General features: G+C 41.0%; 1 protein-coding gene across 1 annotated transcript in view; it reads left to right on the forward strand.

Annotated features, from left to right (window-relative positions):
* LOC138354749 (xanthine dehydrogenase/oxidase-like) overlaps positions 1-19,709 on the forward strand; it is a 171,556-nt gene that overhangs the window by 13,681 nt on the left and 138,166 nt on the right. The gene's annotated exons all lie outside the window — the stretch shown is intronic.

Genomic DNA, 19,709 nt, shown 5'->3' on the forward strand with positions numbered 1-19,709 from the left:
CCTAAGACAAGGGAAGAATATACCTTTACTGTATTACAGTAAATCTTGTTTGTGTGAGTGTGGGTCATGTATCCATTTGTGTGAGTGTGGGTCATGTATCCATTTGTGTGAGTGTGGGTCATGTATCCATTTGTGTGAGTGTGGGTCATGTATCCATTTGTGTGAGTGTGGGTCGTGTATCCATTTGTATGAGTGTGGGTCATGTACCCATTGTTTGTGGGTCATTTCTCCATTTGTGTGAGTGTGGGCCATGTATCCATTTGTGTGTGGGTCATGTCTTCATTTGTGTGAGTGTGGGTCATGTATCCATTTGTGTGAGTGTGGGTCATGTATCCATTTGTGTGAGTGTGGGTCATGTATCCATTTGTGTGTGGGTCATTTCTCCATTTGTGTGAGTGTGGGCCATGTATCCATTTGTGTGTGGGTCATGTATCAATTTGTGTGAGTGTGGGTCATGTATCCATTTGTGTGAGTGTGGGTCATGTATCCATTTGTGTGTGGGTCATGTATACATTTGTGTGTGGGTCATGTATACATTTGTGTGAGGGGTCATGTATCCATTTGTGTGAGTGTGGGCCATGTATCCATTTGTGTGTGGGTCATGTGTCCATTTGTGTGTGGATCATGTATCCATTTGTGTGAGCGTGAGTTATGTATTCACCTAGTTGTACTCACCTAGATGTACTCAACCTTGCGGGGGTTGAGCTATGTCTCTTTGGTCCCGCCTCTCAACCGTCAATCAACTGGTGAACAGATTTCTGAGCCTACTGGGCTCTATCATACCTATATATGAATCTGTGTATGGAGCCAGCCTCTACCACATCATTTCCTAGTGCATTCCATTTATTAACTACTCTGACACTTAAAAAAAATCTTTCTAACGTCTCTGTGGCTCATCTGGGTACTAAGTTTCCACCTGTGTCCCCTTGTTCGTGTCCCACCCGTGCTGAAGAGTTTGTCTTTGTCCACCCAGTCAATTCCCCTGAGAATTTTGTAGGTGGTTATCATGTCACCCCTTACTCTTCTGTTTTCCAGGAACGTGAGGTTCAGCTCCTTTAGCTTTTCATCGTAGCTCATTCCTCTCAGTTCCGGGACAAGCCTGGTGGCCTACCGCTGAATCTTCTCTGACTTTGTTCTGTGTTTAACTAGGTATGGACTCCAGGCTGGAGCTGCATATTCCAGGATTGGTCTGACATAAGTGGTATACAGGGTCCTGAACGATTCCTTACACAAGTTTCTAAAGGCAGTTCTTATGTAGGCCAACCTAGCATATGCCGCTGATGATATCCTTTTGATGTGGACCTCTGGGGACAGGTTCGGTGTGATTTCAACCCCCAGATCTTTCTCTCTATTTGACTATTGCAGGATTTCACCTCCCAGATGGTACATTGTGTGCAGCCTCCTGCTCCCTTCGCCTAATTTTATCACTATACACTTTCCTGAGTTGAAATTTAGCAGCCATTTTCTAGACCATTCCTCCAGTTTGTCCAGGTCATCCTGTAGTCTCTGTCTGTCTTCATCTGTCTTGATTCGTCTCATAATTTTTGCATCATCAACAAACATTGAAAGGAATGAGTATACCCTCTGGAAGATTGTTTACATATATAAGAAACAGGATGGGTCCAAGTACTGAGCCCTGTGGGACTCCGCTGGTGACATCTCGCCACTCTGATGTCTTCCCCCTCACCGTTACTCGCTGTTTCCTGTTGCTTAAGTACTCCCTTATCCACTGGAGCACCTTCCCTTTTACCCCTACCTGTTGCTCCAATTTTTTTAACAGCCTTTTATGGGGTACTGTGTCAAAAGCTTTCTTGCAGTCCAGGCATATGCAATCTGCCCTCCTTTCTCTTTCCTGCCTAATTTTTGTTGCCTGGTCATAGAATTCCATTTAACCTGTGAGGCAAGATAAACTATCTCTGAACCCATGTGGGTGGTGTGTTACAACGCTACTTCCCTCCAAATGCTCTACGAGCCTTTTCCTCACGATCTTCTCCATCACCTTGCATGGTAAACAAGTTAGGGAAACTGGCCTGTAGTTCATTGCCTCCTGCCTGTCACCCTTCTTGTATATTGGGACTACGTTAGCTGTCTTCCAACTTTCTGGTAGGTTTCCTGCTTCCAGTAACCTGTTATACACCATAGAGAGTGGCAAACTTAATGCTTCTGCACCTTCCTTTAGAATCCATGGTGAGATTCTGTCAGGCCCAACAGCCGTTGTCACATCCTGCTCCAACAGACACTTTTTGACCTCATCACTTGGGAGGTCAAATTCCTCCAAGGTTGCTTAGTTTGCCTCCTCATTTAGTGCAGGGGCTTCTCCTTGTTCTATTGTGAAGACCTACTGGAATCTCTTATTGAGTTCTTCACACACCTTCTTGCCATTCTCTGTGTATCTGTTCTCCCCTTTTCTCAGTTTCATCACTTGTTCCTTCACTGCTGTTTACCTCCTAATATGGCTGTGGAGCAGCTTTGGTTGGGTCTTGGCTTTATTCACGAAGTCATTTTCATACTGTCTCTCTGCTTCCCTTCTCACTCTGAGGTACTCATTTCTGGCCCTCGAGTATCTCTCCCTGCTCTCCGGTGTTCAGTTATTTCTGTAGTTTCTCCATGTTCTTTTACTCAGTCTCTTTGCTACCTTACATTCCTGGTTGAATAAATTCTGGCATTAACTGTAAATATTCCATATGTGAATTTATATAGAAACTAATAATAATCTTAGCTAAATTTATATGAAAACGGGTGTCTTAGCCGTAAGACGACTTCTGTAATTTCGTTTCGTTACGCGTCCTCGTGATCACAAGATCCCAACAAAGAGGGAACCAGTGGAGAATATCGTGAGTGATGAGAAACAACTTGTTAACTCCTCGTCTACAAGCTGCAATCAGGAAAAATTATGTAGCATTATATTAGGCTATGAATTATTTCAGTATTCATTGAAATTGAAATAAATGAAGAAAATCAACTAACGCTGTATAGTTGTTGTTCTTGCTACATAACAACAGACTACCCACAAATACACAATCTAGAATGCGCATCAAACAAGTATAGTATACTTAACGTGAGCGTGTCAAACACTAAAGTCTTCCGAAACCGCGTCTGCCAGTCCCAGGCGTCCACTGCTGTGTATGCGTAATTACGGCCCGTGACTTCAATTGTTGACGCGTTATTAACTGGTAGGCACTGTAGAACACGAGGAGAGGTAATTGGTGACTATTGGTGGAGTTGCAACATAATTAGTGTTGAAAAACTGTTCAGTCACACCACCTCCACGCGACTTCCCTTCCTAATCGTCAGTCGGACACGTGAGGAATGGCGGCTTGTCGCTTGCGTCCCCCTCAACCCCCTCCTTGCATTCACAATAGAATTTAGTAATCACGGAGAATTCTTTTCCGTGTAAATACTGAAGTAATGCTTTAAAAGAATAGGGTTGCAATTGTAGGGAACTATATTGTTTATATTCTCGCTAGATAGTGTTGATTAAGCACCGTTTCCTTATTAACAAGAAATGGGAAATATTTCCATGGCGTTCGTATATAACAGATATATATTCAGATATAACAGATATATCACTGTTATTTAGTGATAATCTTAGTTAATAACTCTCGGTTATTGGATCATTAGGAGTTATATTAGTAGTAATTAATTAATATACAGAATACTGATAAAAGTAGAGAACCATATTCAATTCTCTAACATATTGGTAATAAATGTCTAGATAGACATTATCTGACGCAATCCTGTCTCTCGATGTCGTGAGAATTTCAGCAATTAATGCGCAGATACAGAAATATTTATTTATGTTAGTATTACAGTTAGTAAGGTTAATTGATATTGTGGTTAATATACAACAGTAGTGTATTGTGATACAATAGAGATGTATCAGTGTTGGAAATTTCCAACATAACTCCAGGGGGGGGGGAAACTTGAGTTGCAGTTCAATGTTGAGTACTGACGTACCTATCCTGAAGTTAATTTAATGTTAGTATGTTAGTACGCACATAATGGATGTCCCATATTTGTCAAGGACAGATAAGACTCTAAGTCTTGTAAAGGAATTAAAGTTAAATGTAGAACATTGAATGATAAATCATCTAAAGTTAATAACAACTAAAGCCTACTATATACTCAATGACTGGTGTCACTATGACGTGTAACGGTTAGGTTACTAACTCTTAAAGCTTTGTAAACTCTGCAGTACTCTAGATGTAATAATGGTGTAGTTTATAGCCTACACAAACAAATTAATAATGGAAGCATACAATTCAAGGTGACGTAGAATCCACAGAGAAGTGAATATCCTGGGTCACTGTGACTTGTAACTGATTAGTTACTGGACATCACAACACGGTATCATCATGATTACCTTGAATTGGATGGTAATTTATTTGCTCTCAATCAGAGCTATAATAGGTTTGTAGTTTCCGTTTGCATTGTTGAGCAGCGGCTCTAAGTGGGCGAGTGCTCGGTGGATCAGAATTGTTGTCCTCGGAAACTGTAGGTGAAATTGGTTCTGTTGAACACTCTCGTTCTGCTAATTCGAGAGGTACCAACTTCTCTAATGTTTTTAGAGTAGTAGTGCCTCGGCACAAAACCCGTACTACTCTCAGGATGTCTTGGTGATCTGGGTGAACAGAGCAATCTTGTCTACAGGCCATTCTGACCTGGGTCCATCACTGTCAATCAACACTAGATCTCCTGGTTTGAGTTGAACCTTATTATAGGGGCTCGAAGCTCCATTGTGGTACTCTCGTAGAGCTGTGAGGTACTCTTGAGTCCACACCACATTCCATCTTTCAATTACTCTCGAGAGATGTTGGTAACTTACCACTAAATCACTCCTAGTCACATGGGAAGGGTCAAGTGGATCCTTTTCTGCCAAAGGTATCAGAGGGCTCAGCAGGCCTCCATGTAATAAATGTGAGGGACTCAGGGGTTCTCTCTGTGAGAAGTCATCTGATAGGTAAGATAAAGGGCGGTTGTTGACCTGCGCCTCAATTTCTATGACGAGTGTTTGTAGTTCAGGGAAACTAATTTTCTGTCGATGCAAGGTCTTCCTTAAACATTTCTTGACAGTCCCTATCATACGTTTGTAGAACCCACCTTGCCAGGGCGCTCTGGGAGCTATAAATTTCCAGTGGCATTGTCGTCTCTGCATGACAGACTACACTTCTGGATGATTCCATATCTCTCGTAGGCAGACTTCTCCTGCCACAAAATTTGAACCATTATCGGATATCGTTAGTTTGGGACAAGATCTGCGAGCGGCAAATCTACGAAAGGCTTGGATGAAGGCTTCTGCACTCATTTCAGAAGTCACTTCTAGGTGTACGCCTTGTGTGGTTGCACACGTGAAGAGGCAAATATAAGCTTTCACTGGTACCTTATCTGGAGCGCCAGTGAGAAGTAAGGCTCCTGTGTAATCGACACCAGTGGCCTAAAAAGGACGAAGATGGACTACTCTCTCTTTAGGGAGTGGTGGAGGTCCTGGGTTTTAAAGTGTCCTCTTATAGCCTCTGCGCGTAGGCAGGACGACTCAAACAGAAAACGGAACAGAACGTCACTTTTGTGAGTCGATTTCATTTCAAATTACGTCCAAATTTAGCCATATCGCTCATACGAGCCAAAAGTGACGTTCTTTTTAAGAGGACGGGTTGCAACCTGCCTGGGTAAGGATACACTCGAGCGTCGTATCTTTTGCAGATCACACAGGACTTAATGAGAGATTTGACAGTTTGACGACCTTGGGAAAGCCAATATTTCTGTCTCAAGTCGGTGAGAGTGTAACACTCCACCATGTAAAGTATTATATTGATGATGTTGTAAAACTAGAAGTTTCGTAATAATGTGGTGACGTGGTAGAAGGATCGGATTCTTTGTATCCAAATCAATTTCTGCATGTAGCAGACGTCCTCCACACGTTAATATATTATATTATGAGTGTTGGTATCATACCAGATACCTAGAGACTTGGTTAATTTATCTGGAAGATTTTCATATTCACTTCCACACGTCTCTTGTTGTGCACGTTTGATCTAGTAGAGGATAGGATTGGGAAAATTATGCCTGATTCCTATCCTAGCAAGAAATTCAAACATATGTGCTGTCACTCTTAATAACTTTCTCAAGTTGGAATATTTGTGAGGAATAATAGCTGAGGTTCGATGAGGTTCTGGGTCTTTCATGGGAGTAGTGATACTGGTCACTATGTCTTGTGGTTTCTGTTTGGGGCACTGACCACTAACAAGCCATGAAGGTTCATTAAACCACATCGAAGACTTGATTAGCTGTTTTAATGTTAAGCCTCTTGATAGGTAATCTACAGGATTGTCCTTGGTGGGGTCGTGTCTGAATTTGCATCCTGCAGATAATTCATGGATTTCCCTAACACGATTGCTAACGTAGGGAGTTTTATTGTTATTATTTCTTACCCATTGTAAAACTGCCTCATTGTCTGACCACACTTCGATTTCACCAAAGTGAATATTGTTGAGTGTCTTGGTCAGGCAATGAGCCAATCTTACTCCCACCAGCAATGCAGTTAACTCCATTTGAGGTAAAGATCTCTTCTTGATGGGAGCAACTCTTGCTTTGGATGTGAGTAAAAATTATTGTTCATTATTGACTAAGTACGCTGCAGCGCCATACGCTTTGCCAGATGCATCGCAAAAGACATGCAAATTTGTGGGTAAGTTTTGTCTTGAAGCATTATGAGGAAATTTCAAAACACGGAATTGATTAAAATCCGTTGTGAGTATTTGCCATTTGTCCTGCAACTCATTTGGCAACGGATCATCCCATCCCATATGTTTTTGCCAACATTCCTGCATGAGGAGTTTGCCCTTTATTAAAATAGGACTAAGTAAGCCCAAAGGGTCAAATGGTTGACTGACATAGGAGAGTAATTTTCTCATGGAAAGGGTTGAAGTATTGGTTTGTACTGACTTGACATTCATCTCGTCGGTAACTGTACTCCATTCCATGCCCAGAACTTTTAATTGATTAGGTACCCGATAACCCAGAAATTTTTTCTCGATTATCTGGTTTAATGATTTGTTGTTGGTTGAGGCCCGTGATTGTAGTGGCATATTGGTTCCTAGTAATTCATGGTTAGCCTCATGGTAGATTTCTACCAATTTGGATTTGTCATCAGTAGTTCCCTGGAAATTGTCTACATACAAGTTGTTACTAATGTCCGTTTTATAAGGGCTGTCTGACTTCTTCAAATGTGTATCTAATGTGGCTTGAAGTAGAAACGGGGAAGAAGTCGCACCTAATAGCACAGAGGCAAACCTGTAGGTTACGACATTACTGTCAGGATCCAGTGGGTCCTTAATCCGGAGAAATTTGGTGTAATTATGATCCTCCTCTTGTAAGCCTACTCTAAGGAAAGCTTTACTGATATCAGCAGTATAAGCGAAAATACCAGTACAGAATCGTAACAATACGTCATGTAGCCTTTGTGTCAGGCTAGGTCCTGTTTGGAGACATTCATTCAAGGACACGCTGTTTGCCTTCACTTTGGCACTACAGTTGAAAACGATACGTAATGGTGTTGTCAATGAATCTTTCACTACAGCATGATGGGGTAAATAGTGACCTGTTTTTCGGTCATCATCATCAACAACTTCGATAAATTTACTGTTGAGTTGTTGTTGAATTAATTGATGATACATGTTCAATTTATCTGGCTGTTTCTTCAGCCGTATTAATTGAGACTAATTGAGAGGCTGCCATGTAATAATTAACTGGAAGTTGTGGATGATTCAACTTCCATGGCAGTCTCACCCAGTATTGTTTGTCTTTATAGACAACTGTATCCAGATCTTGCTGGTAAGTCCACATATCATCAGGGCTTAGTTATCAGGGACAATACCTAAAGTGTCTAAATCCCACAGACGAAATACAGGTGGATCAGACTCATTATCTTCAGATATTTCTCTGAAATGTAGGGGTGACTGTTCCAAGCCTAGTCACGCCACTATTGAATTGTTAGTTTGTTTGTTGGTTGACACAGATTTTTGCTGGAAAAGCACCGGCCCTGTTAGCAATTTGCCTCCAGCAGATGACACCAAATTAATTCCGTATTGTCTGGTGCATCCTGTTATAAATCTGTAATAATAGTCAGCGCCTATTTGGATACCAACGTCTGTGAGGCAATCAGAATTTATTTTGTGATCAGCTAGCCTCATGCGGTTACATCTGAGATATCTCGCAGTGTGAGCTAGTCCTGTGACCTGCAGGTCTGAAGGAAGTTTATCTACTACCACCACTAGTATCGGACTAGTAGAAGATCCAAGTCTCACTAACATCTTGACTACTTGGTATTCACGAGGTCCACTATTAGTCAAAAAAGCAGAGATATTCAGTTTCACACTTTTGGCAGGTTTTAATTTCAACTTGTCAGCTAATTGTTGTGTGATGAAAGTTTTCTGTGATCCTTGATCAAAGAGACCTCTAGTGTTAACTCTAGACTTCCTATCAATTAGTTTAAGTTGAGCTGTAGGCAGAGTAGTATTATTGCCTGACTCAGTAGCAAGTACATTGATTTCTTGGTGTACCTTGCAATATTGTACTGTGGTAGAATTCATAGAATTCTCCTTAGGTGTCACAGATTGTGAAGAAGTTTTTCTATATAAGGCATAATGATGCACACCTTTGTTGCATCTACTGCACAACCGTAGATGTATTACACATTTACTGGGATCATGAGAACCCATGCACTTGGTGCATCTGTGTAATTCTTGTAGCCGTTTAATCCTGGCATTAAAGTTAGGATAAACATTGCACTTATAGGTGACATGTACTTGTTCACAGAGCAGACACTTTCTCTTGCTGAGTTTGTCTTCTTAGTAGACACATCAGTTGTAACGTCAGAGGGAGATACTGAATAAATACCTACGCTACCACTCATTTTCCCAGTGGATGGAGCAGTCCTAGGTTTGAATTTATTGGACTTGTTCAAAGTCGATTTGGGTTTGACCGAGTTGTTAATGTTAGGTTGTTTAGACTCAGGTTTAATCTTATCATGAGTTTTCAACCTATTAACCGTTATTCTTAGTCCCTCGAATATTTGCTCATGAGTGAGAAACTCGGTTTTATAGTGTGAGCAGATTTCTGCTAAAATATTTTGAGGTAATTTCCTCAGTAAAAGTAACTTAATTGACCATTCGGAGCCTGGTACATCAACTTTAGTACCTAAGGCCTTCACTAGAGACTCTACTTGTAGCCTGAAGCTTTGAAGTGAGTCTGGTCGGTTACTTGGTGCATTCAGATCCAGTAACTGGTAATACAGGTTAGCTATACTCAACTCCTTGTTGCAATAATTCAACTTTAGTAGTTTTATAGCGTCCTCATAATTACTCTCAGTGAGAGCTAGATTATTTATGACCTTTTTAGCATCCCCTGTGAGAAGACTGATTAGGTAACCGAAACGCATTGCGTAATAGTGGCTTTAGGCATTGTATGTACTAGCTCTATCTATATATCAATCCATTAATGTAACATCACTTGTATGTATATACCTTACCTGAATAAACATCTGAATCTGTAAGGGAATTTAGAAACTCTGTCAAGAGAAGGTTCTTTATGTATATGAACTTCAAAGGAAGTCCAAAATGTGTCCCAATTTTCTTCATCCAGCCCTGCAAATGTAGGTAAGTCTAAAGTAGGCAGACGAACTTCAGGTAATTGAATACTGGATTGAGACATAGTATTATTTGCATTGGATTTATGTTGATTTACTATATTGGATAGTACATTAAGTTTATCTTGAGTCTCATCTTCATACTGAGAAATTTCTGCTAGAGTTTGATCTATTTCATCAGGATCAGTTTCAGCTGCATCCAGTATGTTAAGATAAGACTGGATAGTAGATCTGACCTGATCAAATTTGAGATCAGCTACTCTCAATGATGTTTCTAATTGATGGTAATCAATGGGAGTTGCTTTAGACAAAATATCAGACTTATTAATCAGTCTGGTTAAATGACAGTTAAGGCCAATATAGGTTCTCCTTAACTGTTCAGGAGTAGCCATGGTGGCTTTAAGTCCAAGTTTCATAAGACTTGAATAAGTATTGCTAATGTAGCTTGGGTACTTGCTCATTAGTTGACAAGTAAATTGAATATAGCCTAAATCAGTCTGGCTAAATTACACTCTTCCTCATTCGAGGTTAAATGTTCCTACCTAACAATAAGTAGCTAAGGATTTTGAGCAGTGCTTGAATATCACCATTAGACTTTCATCTGGCTAGCTCTTCATTATCACCATTAGATGTAATAGTGATCATTCATCAGCACTCAAAATTCATACACACAAATAATGAATACACAAAATGATTAATATGTATATACTCTAATCAGAGTTACTATAAAGTTTGTATCCCACCCTTGGTAGGGTCAGCACAAGAATGAATAATGTATGCACTACTGGCTAGTTCAAGACTAGTTGAAAGGATTTCTACTAAAGAAACTACTAAATTATTTAGTCTGCATTTGTGCAAAACTCAGCACAATCACAGCCTAAATTCCTACCTAATAAAGGTTGGCATAAATTAATTTATGGTGCAATAATGTGAATATATAGTTGTGCTGTGTTTTTGTTTTTTTAGATTTTATTATTTATATAAATGTGCACTTTCACACACAGGTGAAAACACAAATATATACAGTTAATTTTGGCTTGCTAGCCACAGCCTTTTATGGTGGTTGATTGTGCTGACCAACTTGTCAACTACATGTGACCTAGACTCACCTGACAGGTGTACACCATCTCTTGCCAGGTTTTGCCTGTATGGTCTGGCTGTAAATTGAATGTAAGTAGCATCCAATCGTACTCTCTTCCTCAGCCGAAAGTATATATTTGGCAGCCCTTTGGTAATATTCTGGACTCACTCCCCAACTACTATTATTATTTCTTTGTTGGCGAGGTTCCACTACTGTGAACACTACTGAACTGCCGACAACTTTAAATGAGGAAATTATTGTTTTAAGGTGATTAATTACCTCAGCTGGGTGTCGAGTAGGATGGATGTCATTACCACCTAGATAAATAATGGTTAGATGGTGAGGCCAATCTAACGCAGGTGTTAATGTGGAGTTATTATAGAAATTGTGAGGTGTTGCTCCTGGTGACCTGAAGATTCTTACCTCAGTGTGAGGTATAGGTCTGAGTGTTGTGGGTAATTGACTGTGTCCCAATAGTGCTACTTTATACATGAGGTATAAACAGCAAATAAATTGGTGTGAATTAGGCTAACTTATGTGGTACACTGCCGGTAGCCACAAATAATAAAATGTGGTTAGTCTAGATTACTTCACACAGTGATTAGTTATGGTTAATTAGAATAGCTTGATTCTGCTATTAATTGGTATGTGTTCGGTTCGATAAGACCAAAATGTTGTGTTGGTCGATATAGAGTTTTATGATTAATTGGTATGTGTCCGATATAGTTTTATGTTAATTGGTATGTGTTCGGTTCGAAAAGGACCAAAATGTTAGGTATCTGGATTGGATTTATGTTGGTACATAAATCGAAGGACCACCCACTTTTGAGAAAAGAGGGAAAACGAATAAAGGTGATTATTAAATTGACTCTATAGAACCAGTTCGTATGTGCGATAATTAAGTTAACAATCACTTGAAGATAATGAATAGACTGTATTAATTAAAGTCAAAGATTAATTAAAGTCAAAGCCTCAAATATCAACATTGGGGGGGAGGGTATTTCTTGAAGTTCATATATATATAGGAACCAGTGTGGTTCGTCACTAGTTCGTTGTTGAGTTAGTAACATGGCAAATCTGAACTAAATATAGATTCAAAGATATGACATATCAAATAATGAATATATTGAGAGATTATGAAATGTTGAGCAACAATAGGAGTAAAACACATTAATCACTAAGAAATAAATTCTAGCATTAACTTATTCTCTGTAAATATTCTATATGTGAATTTATATAGAAACTAACATTAATCTTAGCTAAATTTATACGAAAACGGGTGTCTTAGCCGTAAGACGACTTCTGTAATTCCGTTTCGTTACGCGTCCTCGTGATCACAAGATCCCAACAAAGAAGGAACCAGTGGAGAATATCGTTAGTGATGAGAAACAACTTGTTAACTCCTCGTCTACAAGCTGCAATCAGGAAAAATTATGTAGCATTTTATTAGGCTATGAATTATTTCAATATTCATTGAAATTGAAATAAATGAAGAAAATCAACTAACGCTGTATAGTTGTTGTTCTTGCTACATAACAACAGACTACCCACAAATACACAATCTAGAATGCGCATCAAACAAGTATAGTATACTTAACGTGAGCGTGTCAAACACTAAAGTCTTCCGAAACCGCGTCTGCCAGTCCCAGGCGTCCACTGCTGTGTATGCGTAATTACGGCCCGTGACTTCAATTGTTGACGCGTTATTAACTGGTAGGCACTGTAGAACACGAGGAGAGGTAATTGGTGACTATTGGTGGAGTTGCAACATAATTAATGTTGAAAAACTCTTCAGTCACACCACCTCCATGCGACTTCCCTTCCTAATTGCCAATCGGACACGCGAGGAATGGCGGCTCATCGCTAGCATCCCCCTCAACCCCCTCCTCGCATTCACAATAGAATTTAGTAATCATGGAGAATTCTTTTCCGTGTAAATACTGAAGTAATGCTTTAAAAGAATAGGGTTGCAATTGTAGGGAACTATATTGTTTATATTCTCGCTAGATAGTGTTGATTAAGCACCGTTTCCTTATTAACAAGAAATGGGAAATATTTCCATGGCGTTCGTATATAACAGATATATATTCAGATATAACAGATATATCACTGTTATTTAGTGATAATCTTAGTTAATAACTCTCAGTTATTGGATCATTAGGAGTAATGATATCAGTAATTAATTATTATACAGAATACTGATAAAAGTAGAGAACCATATTCAATTCTCTAACATATTGGTAATAAATATGTCTAGATAGACATTATCTGACGCAATCCTGTCTCTCGATGTCAACAGTAGTGTATTTTGATACAATAGAGATGTATCAGTGTTGGAAATTTCCAACAACTGAAGCTGCTCTCTCTATTATATTATTGATTGCCATGTTGTTCCTATCAAACTCCTGTCTGGGTCGTCTGTCATTTAGGGAAGGGTTGTAAATGATTGCCACTATTATCTTAGGTCCACCCATTGTTATAGTTCCTGTTATGTAATCTCTGAACTCGTCACCACCCAGAATTTCCATCTAATCTAAACTCCAGTCCTTCCTTATTAGCAGGGCTACTCTTCCACCTCCTCTTCCCTTTCTTTCCTTACTATATAGTAATCTTTTGGAAACACAGCGTCAGTTATGACTCCTGACAATTTTGTTTTCATGAGTTCTATTACATCTGGGTTTTCTTCTTGAGCCCTTTTCGCCAGTTCACTTGCTTTATTGGTAATCCCACCAATGTTTAAGTACATTACCTTGAAGCTCACTTTCCTATATTCATTTTCACCCTCCCTCCCCACAAGTGTAGGAAGTTGTTCCATGGTTATTGCTACTTGGGTAGGCTCATCCTCCTTTGAGGTAGTTGCCAGGGGTTCAGGGGGATGTGGAATAGGGGGATGGAGGGCTTAGGTCTTGCTCAGGTCTGCTTGGGGCAGGAAGAAGTCCTGGTGGTGAGAGGCAGGGAGTGCTTGAGGTTGGGGGTCAGGGATTGCTTGAGGAGAGGGTATGCCCTCCTGTGGTGTAGTTGACAGGGGTTTGGGGGGAGGTGAAATGGGGGATGGAGGGCCTAGGTCTTTCCTGGGTCTGCCTGGGGCAGGAAGAAGACCAGGGGATGGGAAAGCAGAGGATACTCAGGGTAAGGGGGGAGGGAGGATTTCAGTGATATGGTGGACATTGTGCAAGGGCAGGGAAAAATTTGTGCTGGGGTTGTGGCGGGAGCCCTACAGGGTGGTGGTGGGCTGGGGTGTTGCATTCCCTTCTGGGGTTCCTGAATTGCTGGATTGAGGTTCCTCACTCCCCTCTAGGATTGCTGGGTTGGAAGCTGGGGTTTCCTGGCTCTATTTCCTCTCCCTGCGCCTTTTCCTTGTATCTGCTGCCCTTATTATCTCATCCCTGGTCATGTCCCTCTGGAGGTATACTTCTCTGTAATTCCTTGCATTTTTCAGTTTGCTCTTCTCTACTAGTATGTCCTCTTTGATGTCCTCGCTCTTGAATACTACCTTGATCAATCTCTTTTTGTCTCTGTTGTACTGGCCAATCCGGAAAAACTGTTCTATGTCTCGTTCAGCCCCTTCCATTCCTATCTCCTCTAGTATCCCTGCCACTGCAGAGATACATGACCCGCATTGTATCCATTTGTGTGAGTGTGGGTCATGTATCAATTTGTGTGAGTGCAGGTCATGTATCCACTTGTGTGAGTGTGTGTCTTGTTTCCATTTGTGCGAGTGTTGGTAATGTATCCATTTGTGTGAGTGTGGGTAATGTATCCATTTGTGTGAGTGTGGGTAATGTATCCATTTTTGTGAGTGTAGTTCATGTATCTATTTGTTTAAGTGTCAAGTATATATCCATTTGTGCAATTGTGGGTCAAGTGTTCACTTGTACAAGTGTGGTCATGTGCTCACTTGTATAAGTGTGGGTCATGTGTTCACTTGTATAAGTGTGGGTCATGTGTTCACTTGTATAAGTGTGGGTCAAGTGTTCACTTGTGCAAGTGTGGTCATGTGCTTACTTGTACAAGTGTGGATCAAGTGTTCACTTGTATAAGTGTGGGTCAAGTGTTCATTTGTGTAAATATATTTCCAGTTGCCATCTGTACTAGTGGCAAGAGTTTCGGTAAAAGGCATCGTCAACGAAGCTGTTCACAGCATTACTCCACAATATAGTAAAAGTTCTATGGTGAGATATTTTACTTGTTTTACCCGATTGTTGTGCTTGCAGCAGTCGCCTAAGTATTCTCTGTCGAGTTATGACCCCTCAGTGAGCGGTCTACTCAAGACAGAGGTATACCGATAGGACTGTGAGTCACGTTGGCCGTGTCATTCATTATGTACACGAGATGTACCGAATGATTAAGGTTCACATTAATTTGTTAGAAAGTTGATGAATGCTAGCTTGGGGTCGTGTAAATTAGGTTTCAGTGTAATTTGTCAAGAGTCAGGTCTGACGGAAAAATGGTGTAACGTTTAACAAGTTTATTTACAACTTAACAACTAGTACAACACATGTGAATCCTTTAGTATAATTAAGAGTGTCACATCAATTAGCTACACAAATCATACACAGCAGGAACCGTTTCCCACCGCTCTAGTATGAGGAGTCTCGACCCTCTTGCACGAGTCATACAAAGTAAACTGATCTAAACTTGGGTTATCTTATCTTGAGGTTATCTTGAGATGAATTCGGGGCGTTTTAGTGTCCCCGCGGCCCGGTCCTCGACCAGGCCTCCACCCCCAGGAAGCAGCCCGTGACAGCTGACTAACACCCAGGTACCTATTTTACTGTTAGGTAACAGGGGCATAGGGTGAAAGAAACTCTGCCCATTGTTTCTCACCGGCGCCTGGGATCGAACCCAGGACCACAGGATCACAAGTCCAGCGTGCTGTCCGCTCGGCCCGAGTAATGGGTGAATACTATTGCAATTTCTGCATGTCGACGCTTGCAGGATCAAAATAACAATAATAATGTTACAATTAATATATATTTTTTTTGGTCACTGAGACAATAACTAATAATGCTGGTGACACAATCCTAATCTGACGTGTGTTTAATCAGCCATGCCTGGTCGCCCTCAGAGAAGCGTGACACACTTGAAGGTTTCCACTCACACTCTGCCAAGAGTGAGGCCATAAACGCTTCACAATCTCTACTTGATGGCAGAGAAATCGTTGCGAGTTGACTCTGATGAAATACGTTTTGAATGATTACCGGTAATCATCACACGAGACACACAATGAAACAATCAGGATCCTGAACTTACATTTGTGGCATACACTCACTCACACTCAGACATCTGTGGTTGTTACGGTCACTATGGACCAGTAACCGGGTTCTTGATAGATGAACCTCGTTTATAGTATCCACCCCAAGTCGGTAATACGCTTTCAAGGATTGGCTGTATAGTGTAATAAGGGAAAGGGGGATGAATAATACACACAGTTCCCTTCACCAATATATTTACACTTTCAACGTTAAATATATAAAAATTGACTATCACCACACTTATTTACAATAGTGTCACTTTCACACAGGACACCAAAAGCGCACACATGCAGTGTTCACCAACTCCAGTGTTTCCACCACTCAATACTTTGTCCACTCGTACTGGAAAACACTGGCGAGTTGACCTTTTATATGGACCAGTCCACTGACACATTATCACGCGGTGCCTATACCCCACTATCGCTCTCCAGCCACTCGCTGGCGGAGGACTTCAGCCACACGCTGATTGGGGTCACAAACAACCATATACAGGGGAAGCTAACCCCCTTTCAGAAGCCTCTAGTGACCGGCTAGCAGCACTTCACAACAGTCACCTCACTGTTGTCCGTTACTCTCCTAAGCCAATCCCGTGGTACGCCAATGTCTACCAACAATGCGTAAATCAGCAGCTAACACACTTCTCAGGTGTTACAGATGTTGAGTCAGGTGTTACAGATGTTGAGTCAAGTGTTACAGATGTTGAAGTAGGTGTTGCAGATGTTGAGGTAGGTGTTGCAGGTGTTGAGGTAGGTGTTGCAGATGTTGAGGTAGGTGTTGTAGATGTTGAAGTAGGTGTTGCAGATGTTGAAGTAGGTGTTGCAGATGTTGAAGTAGGTGTTGCAGATGTTGAGGTAGGTGTTGCAGGTGTTGAGGTAGGTGTTGCAGATGTTGAGGTAGGTGTTGTAGATGTTGAAGTAGGTGTTGCAGATGTTGAAGTAGGTGTTGCAGATGTTGAGGTAGGTGATGCTGATGTTAAGGTAGGTGTGCAGTTGTCGAGGTAGGTGTTGTCGATGTTAAGTTAGGCGTGCAGATGTTGAGGTAGGTGTTGTTGATGTTGAGGTAGGTGTTGTAGATGTTGAGACAGGTGTTCTAGATGTTGAGGTAGGTGTTGTTGATGTTGAGGTAGGTGTTGTAGATGTTGAGACAGGTGTTCTAGATGTTGAGGTAGGTGTTGCAGATGTTTTAACTACACTACTAAAGAACCAATAGTTCTTTCCTTTTGTGTTTCCTTGGATAATGATTGGAACAGCTTTGTCCACAGCAGCTGTAACGCCTTCCTAGAGACTGGTCTCGTGTATGTTCAAATCCTCAGGTGGCGTGTATGTCACATGTACATTTTCAAGTTCCTCTTGGTATATATTCCAATTGGCCTTTTTGAAATTCCACCGAGATTGTGCACGTTGTGTAGGAGGTCGTTCTATGTTTAGTGTTGTGACAGTAGCGTAGTGGTCACTGGTGATCACCGGGTCTACCTCACACTTCGCCTGATGCTTGAGCACTGTTGAGATTAATGTAAGATCAAGGGAACCCTCTTGAATGTGAGTGGGTTCCCCAGTGTTGAGAAGTGTAATTTCAGGTACTTCTCGCAGAGCAGCAGCTAAATGGCGCCCATCTGCATTGCTGGCCCAGTCGCACATAACTCTGGATGATGAGCTTTAAAATCCCCAGCAATAATTACATTTTCGTGCGTGATCAAGGCAAGCACTGTTTCTGCTTCTAGTCTACGTCTAGGGGGCTTGAAGACGGTGTATATGAGGAACTCAATATTAGCCTTATTCACTGTTACTGTTAATACCTCTACTCCATCCCCACATGAAACTGGGTCTCTTTTCGGGCTGGGTATGGTGTTTCTGACTAGGGTTATTAAACCTCATCGTCTCCTCTGTTTATACCATATAATATAGTACTGATATCCAGCTAATGTGAAGAATTTTGTGACTGGGAATAGAATTTCTTCCAAAACGATGATATCTGCTTTCGTACTGATTGCAGCTTCCTGAAGGGTGTAGTTTTTATTTCCAAGACCGTGTATGTTCCACTGCAGTATTGGTAATGACCCGACGACGGTTTCGGTTGGTGTTGCCTGTTCTAGTAGAACTCCTCTTCAGAATCGACGTCTATATTCTCCACCTCGCAAGTCGTGTGGTGCTGCAAATCGGACTACACTGATTGTTCATGTTCATCTCCTACATTGTTGAAATCTAGGCATCCCTGTTGTCCATCACTTCGATGTTGCTATTGCTGCACATCAGACTGCATTGATTGTTCATGCCCGCCTCTTGTGTTGTCGGAATCTGTTCATCTCTGCTGTTTAATACTTCTTTGTTAGTGTTGTTGCCTATCAGACTGCATTTGCTGTTGATGTCTGTTTATTGTGTTGTAAGATTCCGTTGATCTTGATTGGCCACTGCTTCTTGCAGTTGCTTTTGTGGATCTTGATGGTCTAGTGTCTTGACTACCAGACTGTTGTTGGTAATCTGTATGTCCATGTCGCGGTGTTTGTCCTCTTGTGCTCCGTCTTGTCTCAGACTGTCTATTTCTTGTGTAACTTTGGTCTGCTGTGCGATCTTATCTATTATTAGACAAGTGATTTCTTGTGTGTGTTGTTGTGAGGCGTTCTGTATCATCTGTTCATCTTTAATGTTCGTAATAAGGCAAATAGGACACTGGGATTTATTAATCGAAGCGTTAGTAACATGACACCTGGTGTGGTTCTTCAGCTATATCTTGCTCTGGTTAGGCCCCATTTACATTATGCAGTTCAGTTTTAATCGCCGTACTATAGAATGGATATAAATTCACTTGAACGTGTCCAGCGTAGGATGACTAAGTTAATTCTCCAAATTAGAAATCTTTCATATGAAGAAAGATTAACAAAGCTTAAATTGCATTCACTGGAAAGGCAAAGAGTTAGGGGTGACATGATAGAGGTTTACAAGTGGATGAATGGACACAACAAAGGGGATATTAATAGGGTATTAAAAGTATCAACACAAGGCAGAACACGAAACAATGGGTATAAATTGAATAAATTTAGATTTAGGAAAGACTTGGGTAAATACTGGTTCGGTAACTGGGTTGTTGATTTGTGGACCCAATTACCGCGTAACGTGGTGGAGGTGGGGTCCCTCGATTGTTTCAAGTGTGGGTTGGACATGTATATGAGTGGGACTGGGTGGTTATAGATAGGAGCTGCCTCGTATGGGCCAATAGGCCTTCTGCAGTTGCCTTTATTCTTATGTTCTTATGTTCTTATCTGTAGGCAATTGCTAATGGTTTCTGCCATGATCTTCACGATGTTTTTCAGCTGGACCTCCGTAAAACTGTAAATTTATTGTGTTGACTCTGAAAGTGATTGCCTTTTGTTGTATTTCAGCAGCGGTTTTGGTGTATTTTTTTTATTTGGAGTTCATTGAGAAGATTGGGAAATTTTGTTCTGTGAGAGTGGGTGTGCATAGTGGGTGTGCACGAGTGTTCCAGATGATGGTGTTGGTGTACGTATTGTTGGTCTGTGAGTTGGTCCTGGTCTGAGTTGTCTGCACTTTTCTCTCCATGCAGAGCAGGTTATGCTTCATGCTTGATGTTGACTTCCATAATTTAGGCATTTGGCTATTGTAGTCTGGTTTGTGTTGTTCTTGGCTATATAGTCTTTGATTGGATGCCTCAGGCTGCACACTCCGCATCTCTCTTGTCCGGTGCAGCGTGATTGATGGTGGCCGCATTTTTGACA

Source organism: Procambarus clarkii, chromosome 64 (assembly GCF_040958095.1).
Source record: "Procambarus clarkii isolate CNS0578487 chromosome 64, FALCON_Pclarkii_2.0, whole genome shotgun sequence".
Taxonomy (NCBI): domain Eukaryota; kingdom Metazoa; phylum Arthropoda; class Malacostraca; order Decapoda; family Cambaridae; genus Procambarus; species Procambarus clarkii.